The sequence below is a fragment of the Prionailurus viverrinus genome, unplaced genomic scaffold (assembly GCF_022837055.1).
Source record: "Prionailurus viverrinus isolate Anna unplaced genomic scaffold, UM_Priviv_1.0 scaffold_56, whole genome shotgun sequence".
Taxonomy (NCBI): Eukaryota; Metazoa; Chordata; class Mammalia; order Carnivora; family Felidae; genus Prionailurus; species Prionailurus viverrinus.
The window spans coordinates 1,800,433-1,821,501 of NW_025927618.1; the positions used below are offsets into that span (position 1 = coordinate 1,800,433).

Here is a 21,069-nt window from a genome sequence, read left to right on the forward strand (position 1 = left end):
GCATGGGATTATCCTGATTATTTTCATTTTTTTTCCTATTTCAGAGTAGGCCATGAATTTGTTCAGAATGTCTGCTATGAGCCTCGTGACTGGAAAAGATAACAACACTTTCCAACATTATATTGTGTGCTTTGTGCAGTGTTGAGGGTTCTTAGTTAAATTTCAGAACTCATTACTGGTCCTTCTGTGTTGGTCAATGTGCAATAGAGAAGTTCTCCCAAGCTTTGCGCAGTGGCAGTATCATAGCCAATGAGGTTTATCCGAGGCGCGATTATTGCTCATCGAGAATTTCTCCAGTTGTCCCCTAGGTGGAAATACTCTGAATTTTCAGAAGCGGCATGTGTAATCGAAAATGTACGTGGAACTTCAGTCGTGAAGGGAGAGAATCAGTGATTACCTGCAGGGCCAGTAACTCACAGAGTTCTTCAGTTGTATTTATATGAGCAGGTTCAATTGTGTCCCAGGAACAGTTGCAACTGGTACTTTGTCTCATGATGCCTTATGGGAGTTTTACACCTGAAATTGAGACATGTTTCTGTTCATTCTTTTACGTAGAATTTCTACCTCCCTTTTACAATGGGACAAAATAGCTCTGCAATTCATATTGTATTTAAAAGCTGAATTACCTGTGAATTAAGGTAAACACTCTTAAGACCATGAATGTGCACAGGTAACGTGTTTCTCTCAGAAAACACATTTCTAGGCCCCCTGCAGGACTCCAGGAATCCCCATCTCCTCAAAGGTCTCTGTGCCCTTGCACAGAAGATGTCTTTGTCAGTGAGGGAAGCAGAGTAAGGACATGAATGGGATGGCAATTTGAGCTTTGACCCTGGGGTGGCCCTGAATCTCTGTGTGGTGCTGGGCTTTTCTTTCATTCCTTCATGTTTTGTCTGTTCTCAATGTGTAAGTAAAAAGTCTGCAGATCTGGTGGAAGAGGGGTGTCCTGAACACAGATGCCTGCCTCTCTGGAATACGTTCCTTTATTAGACTGGCATTACTGCCATCAATCTTCAAGAATAGGATTCCTTGGCTTTCTGCATTTGTAACCATGTGCAGTGATGTGTGGAGACAGTAGTTTCTCCTTGTGCATCTGGTACCTTCAGGCTGTAGGTGGGACCTCATAGGAGGTCCTCGTGAGACCTTCAGGTTGTAAGTGGGATCTCGTGGGAGGGTAGAGTTTTCTGGCACTGATGCTGCATTCTACTAGAACCCGTGAATGAACAAGGGGCCAGGTGCTGACACCTGCTTCATTGTGTTTCAGCTCCTGTGGGCGTTCTACTTCTGTCTGTCATACCAACATACCTGTCGCTTCTGTTCTGTAGGTCCTTATGGTTGCAAGAGGACCTCCTCTTTTACCAGGTCCACCCTGCATGCCCTCCCCCACAGATCCCCTTTATCACTGTTCATGGACTCTATAAGTCACCACCAGCTCATTGGTGCCCTCAGTGACCTCCACCTCGACTATTTGTAAGATGATCTGAACAGTATGAGTTGACATGTTCAGCATATTCATCTACTGTCTTGTTGAGTCTCTGAGAAGATGTAGAGATGGCCTCACAGGCTTTTCAATGCAAGGGTGCTGCTGACTGAAACACTGTTAAGATTCCTCAAGTTTCTTAGGCCATACATATGTTGGGCTGTGCCTAAGTGTGTGTATCTCTGTGAGACTAAATGCGACGAAAGGTTGTAGATTAGCTGTGTGGCTTCCTTGGCTTCAGCCTGAGTCACACTCTTAGCGGGGAATTCAGGGTTGACCAGGAAATGCCCCTGCTGGACTCCTGTCACCGCAACCCTGAACCTACTTTCACCACCCTGCCTGAAGGTTTGCATCTCCGACACTTCCCTCACAATTTCCTGAGGCTTTGCGTGTGTTCCTCTTGTCTCAGACCTAATGCCAGCTCTCAGTGGGGAGAGCCTCAACTCAGAGCATCAGCTTTGTGATCTGAGAAGCAGGGATAATGTTGATCTCTGAGGTCAGCGCGATGAAGAGGTGGTTAAGCACATGAGGAATTTGTAAAATATATGGGATGAGTGAGCACTCACCCTTTTCAGCGTGGAAACGAATGTATCTGCACAGAGAAGATCATCAACAGATGTTCATTCAATTTCATGAAACTAAGGGTATAATGCCTGAGGCTGAGAGATTGGCAATTCTAGTTTCAAAGGATGCAACAAAGATTCCTGTGTGTTTTCTATTAAAATTCAGGTCCTACTTTACAAGGAAGGAAAAGATAAGTATGAGAATATGGATGTTCAGGGATCTGAAGATAATCCTCTTCCATTACAGGTAGACACACAAATGCACCCTGACAAATATGTGCTCATCCAAGGCCACAGATGTATCGAAGAAGAAAAAACGCATATAGAAGAACAGAAGATCCCTTTGCAATAACTCAATCACTTTGACATAGAGGGCAATCAGTTTGAAATTTGAAGAGCACACTGAACCATTACAAACCAGCTGTGGTTATTATATATTTAGAGATGGGGTCTAATCTACCCCTTGGTCTGAATGCTTTCCCTGTCCACCCCGTCCCCTCCACATTGTCCTTCCTAATATCCCCTAATACACTTGTCATAGTTGTGTTTCTATGTCAGCGTCTGCCTCCAGGAAAATCGACACTCATTCCCCATCAAGTGTACACTTTGGCGTTCTTGTATATGCAGTTAACAAACAGGTAGAATGTATAGTATTGGTGTACGAAGACAGATCATTGTTTGGGGTTGTATTGCCTGGAAGGGACCAATAGTTCCATCTGAGGGGTTGGATACATCCTTTAGGGAGATATGGTGGTGGTTGTTCATGTATAGATTGATGCTCATGAGCACATGGCACATGTGCTAGTTGATGTGGTTTGTGCTGATGAGCAGGGCAGGTGTCTGTCTCCAGGAAAGGGTCTCTTCTGATGGTGAGGAATGGATTCAGGAGACCAGTAAGGAGGCCCTGCATTAATTCAGCTTTTGCGCCCTTGTGCACCTTACCAGCTGCTACCAATAGCACCAATCCAGGTGGCCTCCAAGGGGGCAAATGGCACAATTTTTGTGGCGAGTCACATGGTGTCCCATAAAGCTCCCCCTGAAGCCATATTGAGGCATGGGGAGGGCAGAGGACCATGGTCTGAGAAAGGTTCCTTCAACACAATCCAGGGAGAGTTGGGTGTAAGCATACGGCTCCTTCTACATCAGCCAATCCAATCTACATCAGGGACCCTGAACCCTGTGAGCTTTTTTTTCCTTCCAGCTTAGGGAAGCAGCCAGCCCTCCAGCAGCTTTTGGGTCATGGCTGGGCCACCAACGGTAAATGTCTGGCTGTCCACATTCTGCCAGCATTGCTTTAGCAAATGTCAATATGAGCAGCTGCTGTATGGGGGATTCTCCTCCATTTTGATCAGGGCCTGGGACAAAACATGACGAGAGAGAGAGAGACAGGAGTTCTCTGTGCTCCTGGACAGGGCTGCAAGCACAGAGCAGATAGCCTGAAGCCTGGGGAGAGGTGGACAAAGAGGTAAGGAGAGAGAAACTGGATGAGTGATAGGGGAATTGGGCAAGACCTAGAGAGTGAAAGAAAGAAACACAGAGAGGTGTGGTTAGAGAGAAACAGAGACAAAGAGGAAGTACAAGGAGAAAAGTGGAGCCCTGGTCCGGGTATGTGAACGGGGTGAGATGAGCCAGGGGAGAGGGGATGTGTGAAGTGGCTCTGAGTGCTGGGGCCGAAAGGGCTGGTATCATGGGCATCATAGTTTCATAACTCTAAGACTCCAACATCCCTGGGGTCAAGCTCTGCAGAGGCCATTGCAATCGAAAAGATGGGCATCCGTCATTTCTACTGGAATTGTGGGGCTCAGCGTTATGTTCTGTCATGGAGACAGATGTCTTCAGGGAGAATGTGCTGCTCTTTGGCAGCTAAACTCCAGAGCCCGCCCTGTGAGGAGGTGTCCCGGGGTCATCTCCCTCACTGCCCCAGGCCCTGTTGGATTTCCCCCCTCCCCCCCCCCAACCAGCTGGCGTTCCTCATGTTCTGAACCCAGGCATGAGACATTGTGTTGCCCCCAGGTTCTGCAGTCTGGACCTGGCAGAGGTGGACTGTTGATATTGATTAAAAAAAATATTTGACAATAAGGTCCATATTCTCCCTCTGGAACGAGCGGTGTGCATCCAAATCGTGGGTTGCTATCCTCCTGTCCACAACCAATCTGAGGATTCCAGAAGGTAGGTGAACCTTTTAAAACACCATAGTCTTCTCTTACCTCATTCAAAGACAATTTCTTTCCCAGTTTCTTTTAATTTTGAAGAGATGGCAATTCCTAATTGAAAGCATAATGGTCCTGTAGGAAATTGACCTACATGAGTGATGGGCATTATTTCATCCATCCGTATCCCTAAAGCACATTTCATTGGAAATATAAGCCATGGATACATGTCATAAATTCATAACAGATGTGTAGCTCCTGTAAGTTGCATTCTGACCTTGTCACATATGTGTCATCAGATATTATTAGTGACTTTTCAGATAAGCTCTAAACATCAAGATGGTCATGTTAGAGAATCTGGTATATATGGAATTTCACAGATTCTAAATTAGGAATGATTTTTCATTTTTAATGTTCCTATTTTTTTCCTTTTGTGAAAGAGCCCGAGCTGGGGATGGGGGAGAGAGTGGGAGATACTGAATCTGAGGCAGGCGCCAGACTCTGAGCTGTCAGGACACAGCGTGACGTGGGGCTCAAACTGATGGACTGCAAGATCATGACCTGAGTGGAAGTCGGACGCTTAACCAAGTAAGCCACCCAAGCGCCCCAGGAATGATAGTTTATTGGCAAAGAAAGAGAAATTAAAGATAGCGTAAAGGATGTCGACTTTTAATTGAAATATTCTTCACACATTTGTTGTATTAGTTTTAGACATACATTGTAGTCCTTCCATATGTCTATAAATTATGTTGTACTTAAGCACAAGTGTAGCTATCCTGTGAAAGTATGCAACAGTATTATTACAGGATTGACTCTCTTCCATTGGCTGTCCCTTGTATCCCTAGGACTCATTCATTCCGTAGCTGGAAGCCAGTATCTCTCTCTCAAAGGTGTCCATTCTTTATCTAACCTAAACACTTAGGTGGTAAACACAATAACCTCTTGTTCATCATGTGTAATTTGGTGGTCTATTTTTCTGGGAACATTGCTTAAAGCATTACAAATGATGCCATTACCTTAATAAATTTGGTTTCATTCTTCACTCACAAGAACGGAGAAGGAAAAGATTTCTTTGTGCCCTAGGTCCTGTCACTAAGACCCTTCCCAGTGTAGAGAACAGGCTTAGTGGCCCAGAGCACCTTCGGTCCCTCAGCTGAGCCACCAGGGTCTTCAACATTGCAGGAATTCCCATGGTGGCCAGCAGAGAGAGCTCGAGCACCACAGACCCAGACGGGCGGGTTCCTCTGCCTGGGCAGTGATGGCCAGTAGAGGGCGCAGCATCGGCTTTTCTGACCCAGAGCACCTCAGAGCAGGAAGGGCTTAGACTGCTCTCAGAGGACTCAGGCCTCTGCTGGTGCCTCAGCACAGAGAGCAGAGCTGCATTTCCAGCAGGTTCTGCCACCCGCCCCAGGGGAGACCTTGGGAGCTTAGCAGAAACTTGGCATCTCCTGAGTCGCCAGAGAGAAGCTGCCTTGTTGTACTGAGTGCTGAGGAGGGGGCGCCGGGTGGCTTCCCTGGTCAAGCTGGTCGCTGAGCTGCACAGGCCTTTGCATTTTCTGGGCTGTTCCCATGTTTCATTCCACCCCTTCCCAGACAGTTTTTGAACAAGACGTATTTTACCAAAGGACTTGTGGATTGAGGGGTCCCACGACATCACCTCATAGATGCAGTCGATGGTTTGTTCCAGATCCAGGCTTGTTTCCGACAAGGAACCCTAACAGAAATTCAGAAGCACGGGAGCTGCATTCAATTAGGACGTGGATACATGAAATGCTCGTCTCACGACCTTCTAGAAGAAGGAGCTGGGACCCATGTTCCGAGTCCTGCTGGAACCAGAGACCAAGGTAAGGGCACAAACTGTCCCACACATCATACATGCTTTTTAAAAATGTTCATGGTTATTTTCCCAACTTAGTGAAGTGATTGAAAACTACAGAAAACCTGGTAGGTAGGTGTCATTAACCTTATGTTATCTTTTAATTTAAATTCCAGTGAGTGAAGACACAGTGTAATGTTAGTTTCAGGTGTCCAATATAGAGCAACACTTCCACACGTCACCCGGTGCTCATCCCAGGTGAGCACCAGCAACAGCTTCTTAATCCCCAGCAGCTGTTTCACCCATTCCGTCACCTCACTGTGGAAGCCCTCAGTTTGTTTCCTAGTTAAGAGTCTGTTTGTTTGTCATTGTGTCCTTCACCCCCCCCCCCTTAAATTTGTCTTATTTCCATGTGTTAGTGAAATCATCTGGTGTTTGTCTTTCTCTGACAGGCTTTTTTCACCCAGCATAACATTCTGTCGCTCCTCCAGCTCGTGGCAAATGACAAGATTTCATGTTTTTATGGCTAAATAATATTACATTCCATATACTACATCTCAATTTATTCATCAGTTGATGGATGCTTGGGAAGTTGCTGTAATTTGGTTGTTGTAGAAAATGCTGCTGTAAACATCATGGTGCATGTATCCCTTTGAAGAATTATTTTTGTATTCTTTGAGTAAATACCTCTTAGTGAAATTGCTGGATCTTAAGGTAGTTCCATTTCCATTTTTTTTTTATGAATCTCCATGATGTTTTCCAGTGTGGCTGCACCAGTTTGCATTCCTACCCACAGTGCAAGAGGGTTTCTCTTTCCTCACATCCTTGGCAACACCTGCTATTTCATCATTCATTGATTTTAGTCATTCTGAAAGATATGATGTGTTATCTCATTGTACTTTTGAGTTGTGTTTTCCTGAAGATCAGTATTGTTGAGCATCTTTTCATATGTCTCTTGGCCATGTGTATGTCTGCCTTGGGAAAATGTCCATTCGTGTCTTCTGCCCAGTTTTAATCGGAATTTCTCCTTTTTTTGGGTGCTGTATGACTTTGTTTTGGACACTAAGCCTTAATCAGATGTCGTGTGCAAATAGTATTCTGTAGGTGTTTTAGTTTTGTTGATTATTTCCTTGGTGACAGAGCTTTTTATTTTTACGAAGTCCCATTATTTTTGCTTGTGTTTCCCTTAACTCAGGAGATATATCTGCAAAGATGTTTGTACAGCCAATGTCAAATAAGATACTGTCTGTGTTCATTATCCTCTGGGATTTTTATGGTTTCAGGTTTCACACATAGGTCTTTATCCATGTTGGATTTATTTTTGTGTATATTGTAAGAAGGTGGTCCATTGTTGGTCTTGTTTGGTTTTGCAGGTTGCTGTCTAGTTTTTTCCAAAACCATATGTTGAGGAGATTCTTTTTAAGTGTATGTATTTATTTTTTAGAGACAGAGATAATGCAGAAGGGGGCAGAGAGAAATGGGGATTGAGAATCCCACACATGCTCTGCACTGCCCTGAGATCATGACCTGAGCTGAATCCCCAATCACACGCTTTGCAGCCTCCCATGTGTCCCAAGACTATCTTTTTTTTCCATTGGATATACTTTCCTGCTTTATTGAGAATTAATTGACCATATAGGTTTGAGTTCATTTCTGGGTTTCCGTTCTATTGATCTCTGCGTCTGTGTTGTTGTTGTTGTTGTTGTTGTTGTTGTTGATGTTGTTGTTTTTTGCCAGTACCATACTGTTCTGTTCAGTACAGCTTTTTAATATAACCTGATGTCTGTAATTGTGATGCCTCCAGCTTTAGTTTTCTTCTTCAATTTTGTTTTTGCTGTTTGGAGTCTTTGTCGTTCCATACAAATCTTGGAATTATATGTTGTAGTTCTGTAACAAATGTTTTTGTTAATGTGATAGGGATTTCATTACATGTGTAGATTGTTTTGAGGAGTGTAGACATTTTAACAGTATTTTTGCTTCCCATCCATGAGGGTGAAATATATTTCCTTTTCTTTTCGTCCTCTTCCATTTCTTTCATCAGTGTTTCATAGCCTTTAGAGTACAGGTCTTTCACCTCTTTGGTTAGGTTCATTCTAGGTATCTTGGGGTATTTGGTGCACCTGTCAATAGGATTGATCCCTTACTTTCTCTTTCTGTTAATTCATTACTCGTCTATAGAAATGCAATAGATTTCTGTACATTGATTTCTGTATATTGTGATTTGTGGAATTCATATATAAATCCTAGAAATTTTCATTGGAGTATTTCATGGTTTTTATAGAGAGCATCATGTCAGTTCCAAACAGCGAAAGTTCTACTTCTTCCTTGCCAATTTGGATGCCTCATTTCTTTTTTTGTCTGATTGCTGTAGCTAGGACTTCTTGTACTATGTGGAATAATAGTGGTGACGGGTCATCCCTGTCTTGTCCCTGACCTTGGAGGAAACACTTTCAATTTTTCCCCATTGAGGATGAGCTGAGCTGTGGCTTTTTCCTAGGTGACCTTTATATATGTAGGTAGGTTTAGTCCAAGTCTACTTTGCTGAGGGTTTTTATCATGAATGGATGTGACATTTTGTCAAATGGTTTTACCGCATCTGAGGAAAGCATCATATTGTTCTTATCATTTCTTCTAATACTGTGGTGCATCATGTTGATTGATCGGCGAATGTGGAGCCACCCTTGCAGCCCAAGAATATATCCCACTTGATTATGGTAAATGATTCTATTAATGTATTGTTGACTTTAATTTGAAGGTATTTTAATGAGAATTTCTGCATACATACTCTCAGGCTATTGGTCTGCAGTTTTATTTTAAATTTTTAAACATTTTTTTAAAATGTTTATTTCTTTCCTTAGATAGAGTACATAAAAGTGAGGGAGGGGCAGAGAGACAGAGAGAGAGAATCCTGGCCATGCTCCACACTGTCAATGCACTGTCCAATGTGGGACTGGAACCCACGCCCCGCAAGATAATGTCCTAATCCAAAATTAAGACCTGGACAATAAACCGACTGAGCCACACAGGCGCCCCGGCAGTTTTCGGTTTTAGTGGAGGCTTTATCTGGGTTTGGTATCAGGGCAATGATGGCCTCATAAGATGAATTTGTAAGTTTTTCTTCTTTTTTATTTTTTGTAATCATTCGAGGAGAATACATATTACCTCTTCCTTAAATGGATGGTAGAATTAATCAGTGAAGCCCTCTGCCCTGAACTCTTGTATTGGGGGGAGTTTTTTTTTCTTATTGATTTGATTTCTTTCTGTTTTCAGATTTTATGTATCTTCCTGTTTCAGTTTTGGTAGTTTTTGTGTTTCTAGGAATTTGTCCATTTTTCTCAGAGTGTCCAATTTGTTGCATATAGTTTTTCATAATATTATCTTCTAACTGTATTTTTGTAGTGTTGACTGTTGTTTCTCCTTTCTTATTTGTGATTTTATGTATTTGAGTCCTTTCTCTCTTCTTTGTGAAAACTCTGCCTAGGAGGTTTTCATGTTGATTACTGTTTTCAAGGAACCAGCCCCTTGTTTCATTGATTTGGTTTAGTGTCTTTTTGGTTTGTATATCCCTCATTTCTGCCTTAATCTCTATTATTTCCTTCCTTCTGCTGTTCTTCTCATTCCTTTAGTTGTAAGTTAGGAGGGTTTGAGATTTTTCTTGCTCTTTAAGGTAGGCTTGTATTGCTATATACTTCCATCTTAGATTGCTTTTGCTGCATTCCAAAAGTTTTTACCAGTGTATTTTCATTTTCATTACTTTCAGTGTATTTTCTTATTGATTTCCTGTTTGACCCATTCATTTCGTAACATGTTATTTAACCTCCCTTTATTTGTGGCCTTTCCCCCTGTGTGTGTGTGTGTGTGTGTGTGTGTGTGTGTGTGTGTATGTGTGTGTGTATGATTGTGGTTAACTTCAAGTTTCCTAGCGTGTGGTCAGAAAAGATGCTTGGTCTGATCTCTGTCTTTAGGTACCTGTTGAGGCCTGATTTGTTACCTAGAATGTGATCATTTCTGGAGAATGCCCCATGTGCGCTTGAAAAGAATGTGTACTCTGCCATTTTAGTATGGAGTGTTCTGAATATATCTGTTAAACGCATCTGGTCCAGTGTGTCATTCAAAGCCATTGTTTCCTTGTTGATTTTCTGTTTAGAGGTTCTGTCCATTGATGTGACAGATGTGTTAAAGTCCTCTATTATCATTATATTATTATAAATTCTTTTATGGTTTTGTTGAATGTTTTTGATATTGGTGATTGCATATTGGGTGCATCAAAATTTACAATCATTGGGTCTTTTTGTTTGGTTGTCCCCTTTAGTATGAGATAGTGTCTATCTTCGTCTCTTGTTACAGCTTTATTTATTTTTTTAATGTAAGTCTTAGTTGACATATAGTGCATTCTCTGTTTCAGGAATAGAATCCAGTGATTCATCCCTTACATGCAACACCCAGTACTCATGACAACAATTGCTCTCCTTAATACTCGTCCGCCATCTAGCCCAGCGCCGACACATCTCCCTCTATCAACCCTCACTTTTTTTCCGCTATGGCTAAGAGACTCATGTGGTTTGTTACCACTCTTCTCTTTTCCTGCCCCCTTCCCATATTTTCATATGTTTTGTTTCTTAAATTCCACATGAGTGAAATCATATATGTGTCTTTCACTGATTGATATATTTCACTTAGCATAATACATTCTAGGTCCATCCATATCGTTGCAAGTGGCAGGGTTTCGTTCTTTATGAAGCTGAGTTTCATTTCATTGTATATATGTATGTATATTTGTATGTATATATGAACATACACGTGAGTACATATGCAAATACATGCACACACACACACACACACACAAGTTTATACCTTCATCCGTTGATGGATACTTGGGCTTTCTCCATAGTATGGCTACTGTTGATAATGCTGCTATAAATATTGGGTGTATGCATTTTACTACTAGGTATTGACCCAAAGGGTACCAAACTACACTCTCGGTTTTGAAGTTTATTTTGCCTAATATAAGTATTGCTACTGGCTTTCTTTTACATTATTGTCATGATAAACGTTTTTCATTCCCTCCTTTTAAATCTGCAGGTGACATATGTCCAAATAACGCTTTGTAAGCAGCATCTAGATAGGCCTTGTTTTGTTTTTGTTTTTGTTTCTTTCTTTTTTTTCTGTCCATTCTGACACCCTATCCTTGTCTTTTGATTGGAGCATGTAGTCGATTTACATTCAGAGTAATTATTGACAGGTATATATTTAGTGACATTCTACTAGTTGTTTTCCATTGTTTCTTGATGTTTTCTCTGATCCTTTCTTGTCTGTAACACTTTTGGTCTTTCATTTCCACTCCAAGAGTCTGATTTAAATATTCTTTTCTTTTGACTGGTAGTACATTTCTTTACTTATTTTTATATTTCTTCTTCGTTAAAATTTAAGCCCCAGTTAGTTACCTTATAGTGGAATACAGTTTCAGGATTAGAATTTAGTGATCCATCAGTTACAAAATATATCCAGTACTCATTCCAAGTGCCCCCCGGGTTCCCATCACCTATTTAGCCCACACCCCTATTCAGAAACCTTCCTGGAGTCCTGAGCTTCTTCCCTCTATTTAACAGTTTCTTATCGTTTGATTCCTTCTCTGTATCTTATTTTTGCTTTCCTTTCACTATGTTCATCAGTGTATTAAATGCCACAGATGAGAAAAATCATATGATGTGTGTCTTTCTCTGACATATTATGGTTAGCATAATAAAGTCTGGTTCCATCCACCTTGTTGCAAATAGCAAGATTCCACTCTTTTTGATTGCCGAGTAATATTCCACTGTATGAATATACCACATCTTCGTTATCCATTCATCTCTCAATGGTCATTTGGGCTCTTTGCATAATTTAGCTATTGTTGATAATCCTGCTATAAACATTGGAGTGCATGTGCCTCTTCGAGTCAGCGCTAGTGTGTCCTTTGGATAAATGCCTATTAGTGCAATTGCTGGGTTGTAGTGTAGTTCTCTTATTGTTTCTTGTAACGAATCTCCATACTATTTTCCAGAACGGCTACACCACTTTGCATTCCCACCAGCATTGCAAAAGCATTCCCTTTCTCTGCATTCTTGCCAACATCTGTTGTTTCCTGAGATGTTAATTTTAGCCATTCTGATAGGTGTGAGGGGATATCTCATTGTGGTTTTGATTTGTATTTCACTTATGATGAATGAGGTTGAGCATCTTTTCATGGTATGACCAATCTGGATGTGATCTTGTTAAAGTGTCTCTTCATGTCTTTTGCCCATTTCTTCACTGGGTTATTTGGTTTCTGGGTGTTGAGTGTGATATATTCTAGATCTGGAAGAATGCTGATGTTATTTTGATAGGAATTACATTGAATTTGTCCATTGTTTTGGGTAGTATTGATATTTTAACAATATTTGTTCTTCCAATCCATGAGATGGGATGTTTTTCCATTTCTTTGTGTCTTCTTCAACTTCTTTCATAGATGTTGTATGGTTTGTTCTTTTATTTTTTTAATTTTTATTTATTTTTAAGAGAGTGAGCGAGTGAGCAAGAGCCCATGAGCAGGGGAAAGGCAGAGATAGGGAGACACAGAATCTGAAGCAGGCTCCAAGCTCCAAGCTGTCAGCACAGAGCCTGTCACAGGACTCAAACCCACAAACGTGGGATCATGTCCTGAACTGAGGTCGGCACTTAACCGACTGAGCCACCCAGGCACCCCTCTATTGTTTGAATGTACTGATCTTTTACCTCTTTGGTTAGATTTACCCCTGGGTATTTTATGCATTTCTGTGCAGTTGTAAATTAGATCAATTCCTTAACTTTCTTTCTGTTGATTCATTATTGGGGTATAGAAATGCAATCAACTTCTGTATATTGATTTTATATTCTGAGACTTTCCTGAATTCCTGTATCAGTCCTAGAAGTTTTTTGGTGGAGTCGTTTGGATTTTCCACGGAGAGTATCATATCTGTGAGGAGGGAAATTTTGACCCCTCCTTGCCAACTTGGACACCTTGTAATTCTTTTTGTCGTCTGATTGCTGAGGCTAGGACTTTCAAAAGAATGGTGGGGGCGCCTGGGTGGCACAGTCGGTTAAGCGTCCGACTTCAGCCAGGTCACGATCTCGCGGCCCGTGAGTTCGAGCCCCGTGTCGGGCTCTGGGCTGATGGCTCAGAGCCTGGAGCCTGTTTCCGATTCTGTGTCTCCCTCTCTCTCTGCCCCTCCCCCGTTCATGCTCTGTCTCTCTCTGTCCCAAAAATAAAAAAAAAAATAAACGTTGAGAATGGTGAATAACAGTGTTGAGAATGGACATCCCTGTCGTGTTCCTGACCTTAGGGGGAAAGCTCTCAGTTTTCCCCATTGAAGATATTATTAGCTGTGGGACTTTCATATCTGGACATTCTCACATTGAGCCACGACCCTTCCATCCCTCCTTTCATGAGGTGTTTTTTTTCCATCAAGAAAGGATGCTGCTGCGTTTTGTCAAATGTTTATTCTGCAACTATTGAGAGGATCATGTGGTTGTTATCCTTTCTTTTATCAACGAGATATATCACATCAGTTGATTTGCAGATATTGAGTCGGTTGTGCATCCCAGGAATAAAATCCACTTCATTGTGCTGAATAATTCTTTTAATGTATTTTTGAATCCAGTTTGCCACTTTTTGTTGAGATTTTTTGCATCCATGGTCATCAGGGAAATTTGTCTCTAGTTTTCCTTTAAAGTGGGGTCTTTGTTCAGTTCGGACTCAAGGCCATGCTGGCCTCATAGAATGAGTTTGGAAGTGTTCCCTCCATTTTTCTGCCCATGACCTTATCTTGTTCTTTCATTTGGGATGCCTCCCTCTTGTGTTGGAATTTTGGTTGAGTATTTGCCATCTCTGTGTTACCAAAGCTCATTGTGTTACCTGCCTATGAGTTGAATGGTTTTATGAAGAGGAGGTCATCCAATGTCCAGGGCCTGGCACATCACGGAGTGTCTGTGGTGTGTGTCGCATGCACTATTTTTTGTGTTCTGGCTGCACTATCCTTCAGGTCAGTTGTATGGGAAAGGTAGGGTCCTTGGCTAGAATGTGGTGAGTCTTACCGAGGTCGCAACTGGGATCCCTGGAAACTGCAGTACAGTCAGAACTGGGTTCACTGCATGGTGCAGTGCGCGGGCACTGGGTTCACTGGAGGGGGCAGTAAGTAATCTGAGGATTCCAGAAGGTAGGTGAACACTGTAAAACACTCTAGTCTTCTCTTACATCAAATTCAAAGACATTTTCTTGCCCCAGCTTTCTTTTAATGCTGAAGAGATTGCAATTAGTAATTGAAGGCATAATGGTCCTACAGGATATTTACCTATATGACTGGTGGACATTATTTCATCCATCCGTGTCCCTAAAGCACGTTTCATTGGAAATATTAGCCAAGGATACATACTGTAAATTCACAACTGATTCACAGCTCCCTGTAAGTTTCATTCTGACCTTGTCACATATGTATCATCAAAGATATTATTAGTGACTTTTCAGATACGCTCCCCACATCAAGATGGTGATGTTAGAGAATCTGGTATAAATGGAAATTCACAGGTTCCAAATTAGGAATTATTTTTCATTTTTAATGTTTCTTTTTTCTTTTTTTGAGATAGCCCGAGCTGGGGAGGGGGGAGAGAGTGGGAGATACCGAATCTGAGGCAGGCTCGAGGCTCTGAGCTCTCAGGACAGAGCCTGACGCGGGGCTCAAACTCATGGACTGCAAGATCACGACTTGCGTCAAAGTCGGACGCTTAACCGACTAAGCCACCCAAGCGCCCCAGGAATGATAGTTTATTGGCAAACAAGGAGAAATTAAAAATAGTGTAAAGGATGTCTATTTTTAATTGAAATATTGTTCACACATTTGTTGTATGAGTTTTCAGCATACATTGTAGTCATTCCATATGTCTATGAATTATATTGTACTTAAGCACAAGTGTAGCTATCCTGTGAAAGCATGCAACAGTATTACAAAATTGACTCCATTACATTGGCTGTCCCTTGTATTCCTAGGACTCATTCATTCCATAGCTGACGCCAGTATCTCTCTCAAAGGTGTTCATTCTTTATCTAACCTAAGTATTTTGGTGGTAAACACAATTACCACTTGCTCAGCAAGTGTAAATTGGTGGTCTATTTTTCTGTGAACATTGCTTAAACCATTACAAATGATGTCATTACGTTAATAAAGTCGGTTTCATTCTTCACTCACAAGAAAGGAGAAGGAAAAGATTTCTCTGTGTCCCAGGCCCTGTCATTAAAACCTTTCCCACTGTGGAGAACAGGTTTAGTTGCCCAGGGAACTTCAGTGTCTCAGCTGAGCAACCAGGGCCTTCCACATTGCAAAAGTACCCATGATGGCCAACAGAGAGAGCTCAAGCACCACAGACCCGGAGAGGCGGAGTCCTCTGCCCAGGCAGTGATGGCCACCAGAGGGCGTACCATCGGCTTTTCTGACCCAGGGCACCTGAGAGCAGGAAGGGCTTTGATTGCTCCCAGAGTACTCAGGGCCTTTTCAGCTGCCTGAGTACAGAGAGCAGAGCTGCATTTCCAGCAGGTTGTGCTGCCCGCCCCAGGGGAGATCTTGGGAGCTTTGTAGCAACTTGGCATCTCCTGAGTCGCCAGAGAGAATTTGTCTTATTGTACTGAGTGCTGAGGAGTGGGCTCTGGGTGGCTTCCCTGGGCAAGCTGGTTGCTGAGCTGCACAGGCCCTTGCGCTTTCTGGGCTGTTCCCGTGTTTCATTCCTCCCCTTCCCGGACAGTATTTGAACAAGACATATTTTACTAAAGGTCTCGTGGATTGTGGAGTCCCACGACATCACCTCATCGATGCAGTCGATGGTTTGTTGTTCCAGATTCAGGCTTGTTTCCGGGAAGAAACCCTGACAGAAATTCAGAAGAACGGGAGGTGCATTCCATTAGGACATGAATACATGAAATGCTCGTCTTAGGAACTCCTAGAAGAATGAGCTGGGACCCACTTTCCAAGTCCTGCTGGAACCAGTGACCGAGGTAAGGGCACAAACTGTCCCCCACATCATACATGCCTTTTAAAAAGTTTCATGGTGATTTTTCCAACTTAATTAAGTGATTGCAAACTACAGAAAACCTGGTAGGTACCTGTCATTAACGTACGTTATCTTGAATTTAAATTGCAGTGAGTAAAGATACAGTGTAGTATTAGTTTCAGGTGTAAAATATAGAGCAACCCTTCCACACGTCATCCGGTGCTCATCCCAGGTGCACTTCTTAATCCCCAGCAGCTGTTTCACCCATTCCCCACCTTGCTCTGGAAGCCCTCAGTTTGTTTCCTAGTTAAAAGTCTGTTTGTCACTGTCTCCTCCCCGCCCCCCCCCCCCACTTTGTTTTGTTTTATATCCATGTGTTAGTGAAATCATCTGCTATTTGTCTTTGTCTGAAAGGCTTATTTCACCCAGGATAACATTCTCTTGCTCCATCCAGCTCATGGCAAATTACAAGATTTCATGTTTTTATGGCCTAATAATATTACATTCCATAGACCACATCTCAATTTATTCATCAGTTGATGGATGCTTGGATAGTTTCTGTAATTTGGCTGTTGTAGAAAATGCTGCTGGAAACATCATGGTGCATGTATCCCTTTGAAGATTTTGTATTCTTTGTGGAAATACCTTGTAGTGAAATTGCTGGAACATAAGTTACTTCCATTTCCAGTTGTTGTTTTTTTTTTTTAGAAATCTCCATAATGTTTTCCAGACTGGCTGCACCGGTTTGCCTTCTTACCCACAGTGCAAGAGGGTTATTCTTTCCCCACATCCTTGGCAAAACCTGCTGTGTCATCCTTCATTGATTTTAGTCATTGTGACAGAAGTGATGTGTTATCTCATTGTACTTTTGAATTGTATTTGCCTGAAGATCAGTATTGTTGAGTATTTTTTCATGTGTCTCTTGGCCAGGTATATGTCTTCCTTCAGGAAATGTCCATTTTTGTCTTCTGCCCATTTTTAATCAGATTTTTCATTTTTTGGGTGCTGTATAACTGTATATATTTTGGGCACTAACCCTTTATCTGATGTCGTTTGCAAATATCATTCTGTAGGTGTTTTAGTTTTGTTGATTATTTCCTTGGTGATTGAAGGTTTTAATTTTTATGAAGTCTCATTGTTTTTGCTTGTGTTTCCCTTACCGGTAGAGATATATCTGCAAAGACGTTTGTACAGGCAATGTTAAATAAGATACTACCCGTGTTATCCTCTGGGATTTTTATGGTTTCAGGTTTCACATATAGTTCTTTATCCGTGTTGGATTTATTTTTGTGTATGTTGTAAGAAAGTGGTCCATTGTTGTTTTTGTTTTGTTTTGCAGGATGCTGTCCATTTTTTCCAAAACCATTTGTTGAGGAGCCTTTTTTTTTTAAGTTTATTTACTTATTTTCGAGAGAGAGAGAGCATGCAGAAGAGGGGCAGAGAGAAATGGAGACAGAGAATCCCACGCATGCTCTGCACTGCCCTGAGATCATAACCTGAGCTGAATTCACAATCACACGCTTTGTTGACTGAGCCACCCCTGTGTCCCAAGACTATCTTTTTTTCCATTGGATGTTCTTTCCTGCTTTGTTGAGAATTAATTGACCATATAGGTGTGAGTTCATTTCTGCATTTATTTTCTATTGATCTATGCCTCTGTGTGTTGTTGTTGTGGTGGTGGTGGTGGTGGTGGTGGTGGTGGTGGTTGTTCTTTTGCCAGTTCCACTGTTTTGATCAGTATAGCTTTGTAATATAACCTAAAGTCTGGAATTGTGATGTCTCCAACTTTGCTTTTCTTCTTCAAGTTTGTTTTGGCTGTTTGGGGACTTTTGTTATTCCATACAAATTTTGAGATTATTTGTTCTTGTTCTGTCACAAATGTTTTTGTTAGTGTGATAGGGATTTCATTATATGTGTAGATTGTTTTGAGGAGTGTAGACATTTTAACAGTATTTTGTGCCTCCCATCCATGAACATGAAATGTATTCCATTTCTTTGTGTCCTCTTCCATTTCTTTCATCAGTGTTTCATAGACTTTAGAGTACAGGTCTTTCAATTCTTTGGTTAGGTTTATTCCTGGTTTCTTGTGGTATTTGTGAGCCTGTCAATGGGATTGATCCCTTACTTTCTCTCTGTGTTAATTCATGATTTGTGTTAGAAATTCAATACATCTATGTTCCTTGATTTCTGTATATTGTGACTTGTGGAATTCATATATCAATTCTAGCCGTTTTTAAGGGAATATTTCATGCTTTTTAGAGAACACATCACGTCAGTTCCAAATAGCGAAAGTGCTACTTCTTCCTTGCCGATTTGGATGCCTCTTATTTCTTTTTGTTGTCTGAGTGCTGTGGTTAGGGTTCCTGTACTATGCGCAATAACAGTGGTGAGAGGGGTCATCCCTGTTTTGTCCCTGACCTTGGAGGAAATTTTTTCAATTTTTCCCCATTGAGGATGAGATGAGCTGTGGGTTTTTCCTAGATGACCTTTATTATGTGCAGGTAGGTTGACTCTCAATGTACTTTGCTGAGGGGTTTTATCATGAATGGATGTGACATTTTTTCAAATAGTTTTCCTGCATCTGTTGAAAGCATCGTATTGTTCTTATCCTTTCTTCTATTACTGTGGTGCATCATGTTGATTGATCTGTGAATGTGGAACCACCCTTGCAGCCCAAGAATATATCCCACTTGATTATGGCAAATGATTCTATTAATGTATTGTTGACTTTAATTTGAAGGTATTTTAATAAGAATTTCTGCATACATAGTCATCAGGCTATTGGGCTGCAGTTTTATTTAAAAAATTTTTTAAACATTTTTTAAATGTCTATTTCTTTCCTTTGAGTACATAAAAGTGAGGGAGGGGCTCAGAGATAGGGAGAGAGAGAATCCTGGCCATGCTCCACACTGTCATGGCAGGGTCCAACATGGGACTCGAACCCACGCACTGCAAGATAATGTCCTAGTCCAAAATTAAGAGTTGGACAGTAAACAGCCCGAGCCACACAGGCGCCCCACCATTTTCGGTTTTAGTGGAGGCTTTATCTGGTCTTGGTATCAGGGTAATGATGGCCTCATAAGATGAATTTGTAAGTTTTCCTTCTTTTTTATTTTTCATAATAATTCAAGGAGAATACATATTAGCTCTTTCTTAAATGGATGGTAGAATTCATCAGTTAAACCATCTGGCCCAGAACTTTTGTGTTGGGGGGAGATTTTTGTTATTACTGATTTGATTTCTTTCTCTTTTCAGAATATATGTATCTTCCTGTTTCAGTTTTGGTAGTTTGTGTGTTTCTAGGAATTTGTCCATTTTTCTCAGTGTGCAATTTGTTGCATATAGTTGTTCATAATATTAACTTCTAACTGTATTTTTGTGGTGTGGACTGTTATTTCTCCTTTCTTATTTGTGATTTTATTTATTGCAGTCCTTTCTCTCTTCTTACTGAAAAGTCTGCCTAGAAGTTTTCATGTTGATTACTGTTTTCAAAGAACCAGCCCCTGGTTTCATTGATTTTGTCTAGTGTCTTTTTGGTTTGAATATCCCTTATTTCTGTCTGAATCTCTATTACTTCCTTTCTTCTGCTGTTCTTCTTCTGATATGTGACCTAGAATATGATCAATTCTGGAGAATGTACCATGTGCGCTTGAAAAGAATATGTACTCTGCCATTTTAGTATGGAGTGTTCTAAATATATCTGTTAAACCCATCTGGTCCAGTGTGTCATTCAAAGCCATTGTTTCCTTGTTGATTTTCTGTTTACAGCTTCTGTCCTTTCATGTGAGCGATGTGTTAAAGTCCTCTACTATCATTATATTATAAATAATCAGTTCCTTTATGGTTGTTGTTAAATATTTTATATACTTGGTGATCGCATGTTGGGTGCATCAAAATTTACAATCATTGGATCTTCTTGTTTCATTGTCCCCTTTAGTATGAGATAGCATCCGTTTTCATCTCTTGTTAAAGCTGTATTTATTTATTTATTTATTTATTTATTTATTTATTTATTTTAATTTAAGTCATAGTTGACATACAGTGCATTCTCGGATTTGGGAGCAGAATTTGGTGATTCATCCCTTACATACAATACCCAGTGCTCATCCCAACAAGTGCTCTCCTTAATACTCATCCCACATCTAGCCCAGCACTGACCCATTTCCCTCCATGAGCCTTCGTTTTTTTTTTTTCTCTAACATTAAGAGAGTCATGTAGTTTGTTACCACTCTTCTCGTTTCCTGCCCCCTTCCCATGTTTTCATCTGTTTTCTTTCTTCAATTCCACATGAGTGAAATCATGTATTTGTCTTTCTCTGATTGACATATTTCACTTAGCATAATACATGCTAGCTCCATCCACATCATTGCAAATGGCAAGATTTCATTCTTCTTGAAGTTGAGTTATATTTCTTTGTATATACACATGTTTGTATATATGAACGTACACATATGTACATATGTATATATCCGTATACATACATACACACACACACCACAACTTCTATATACCTTCATCAGTTGATGGATACTTGGGCTTTCTCTATAGTTTGGCTACTGTTGATAATGCTGCTATAAATACTGGCTTCATGAAATGTCATTATTAGGTATTTACCCAAAGTGTGCCAAAATAGAGTCTCGGTTTTAAAGGTTATTTTGCCTGATATCAGTATTGCTACTGGCTTTCTTTTGACATTATTGGCATAATAAATGTTTCTTCATCCTCTCACTTTAAATCTGAAGGTGACTTAAGTCCAAATAAAGCTTTGTAGGCAGCATCTAGATAGGTGTTGTTTTTGTTTGTTTGTTTGTTTGTTTGTTTGTTTGTTTGTTTTGTCCATTCTGACTCCCTATCCAATGTCTTATGATTGGAGCATTTAGTCCATGTACATTTAGAGTGATTATTAATAGGTATATATTGAGTGCCATTCTACTAGTTGTTTTGCCATTGTTTCTTGATGTTTTCTCTGATCCTTTCTTGTCTCTAACACTTTTAGTCCTAGATTTCCACTCAAAGAGCCCGATTTAA

At 40.9% G+C, this 21,069-nt stretch overlaps 1 pseudogene; it reads left to right on the forward strand.

Annotated features, from left to right (window-relative positions):
* Positions 1-220: 220 nt before the first annotated feature.
* On the forward strand, positions 221-373 carry LOC125159671 (uncharacterized; annotated as a pseudogene).
* The last annotated feature ends 20,696 nt before the right edge of the window (positions 374-21,069 follow it).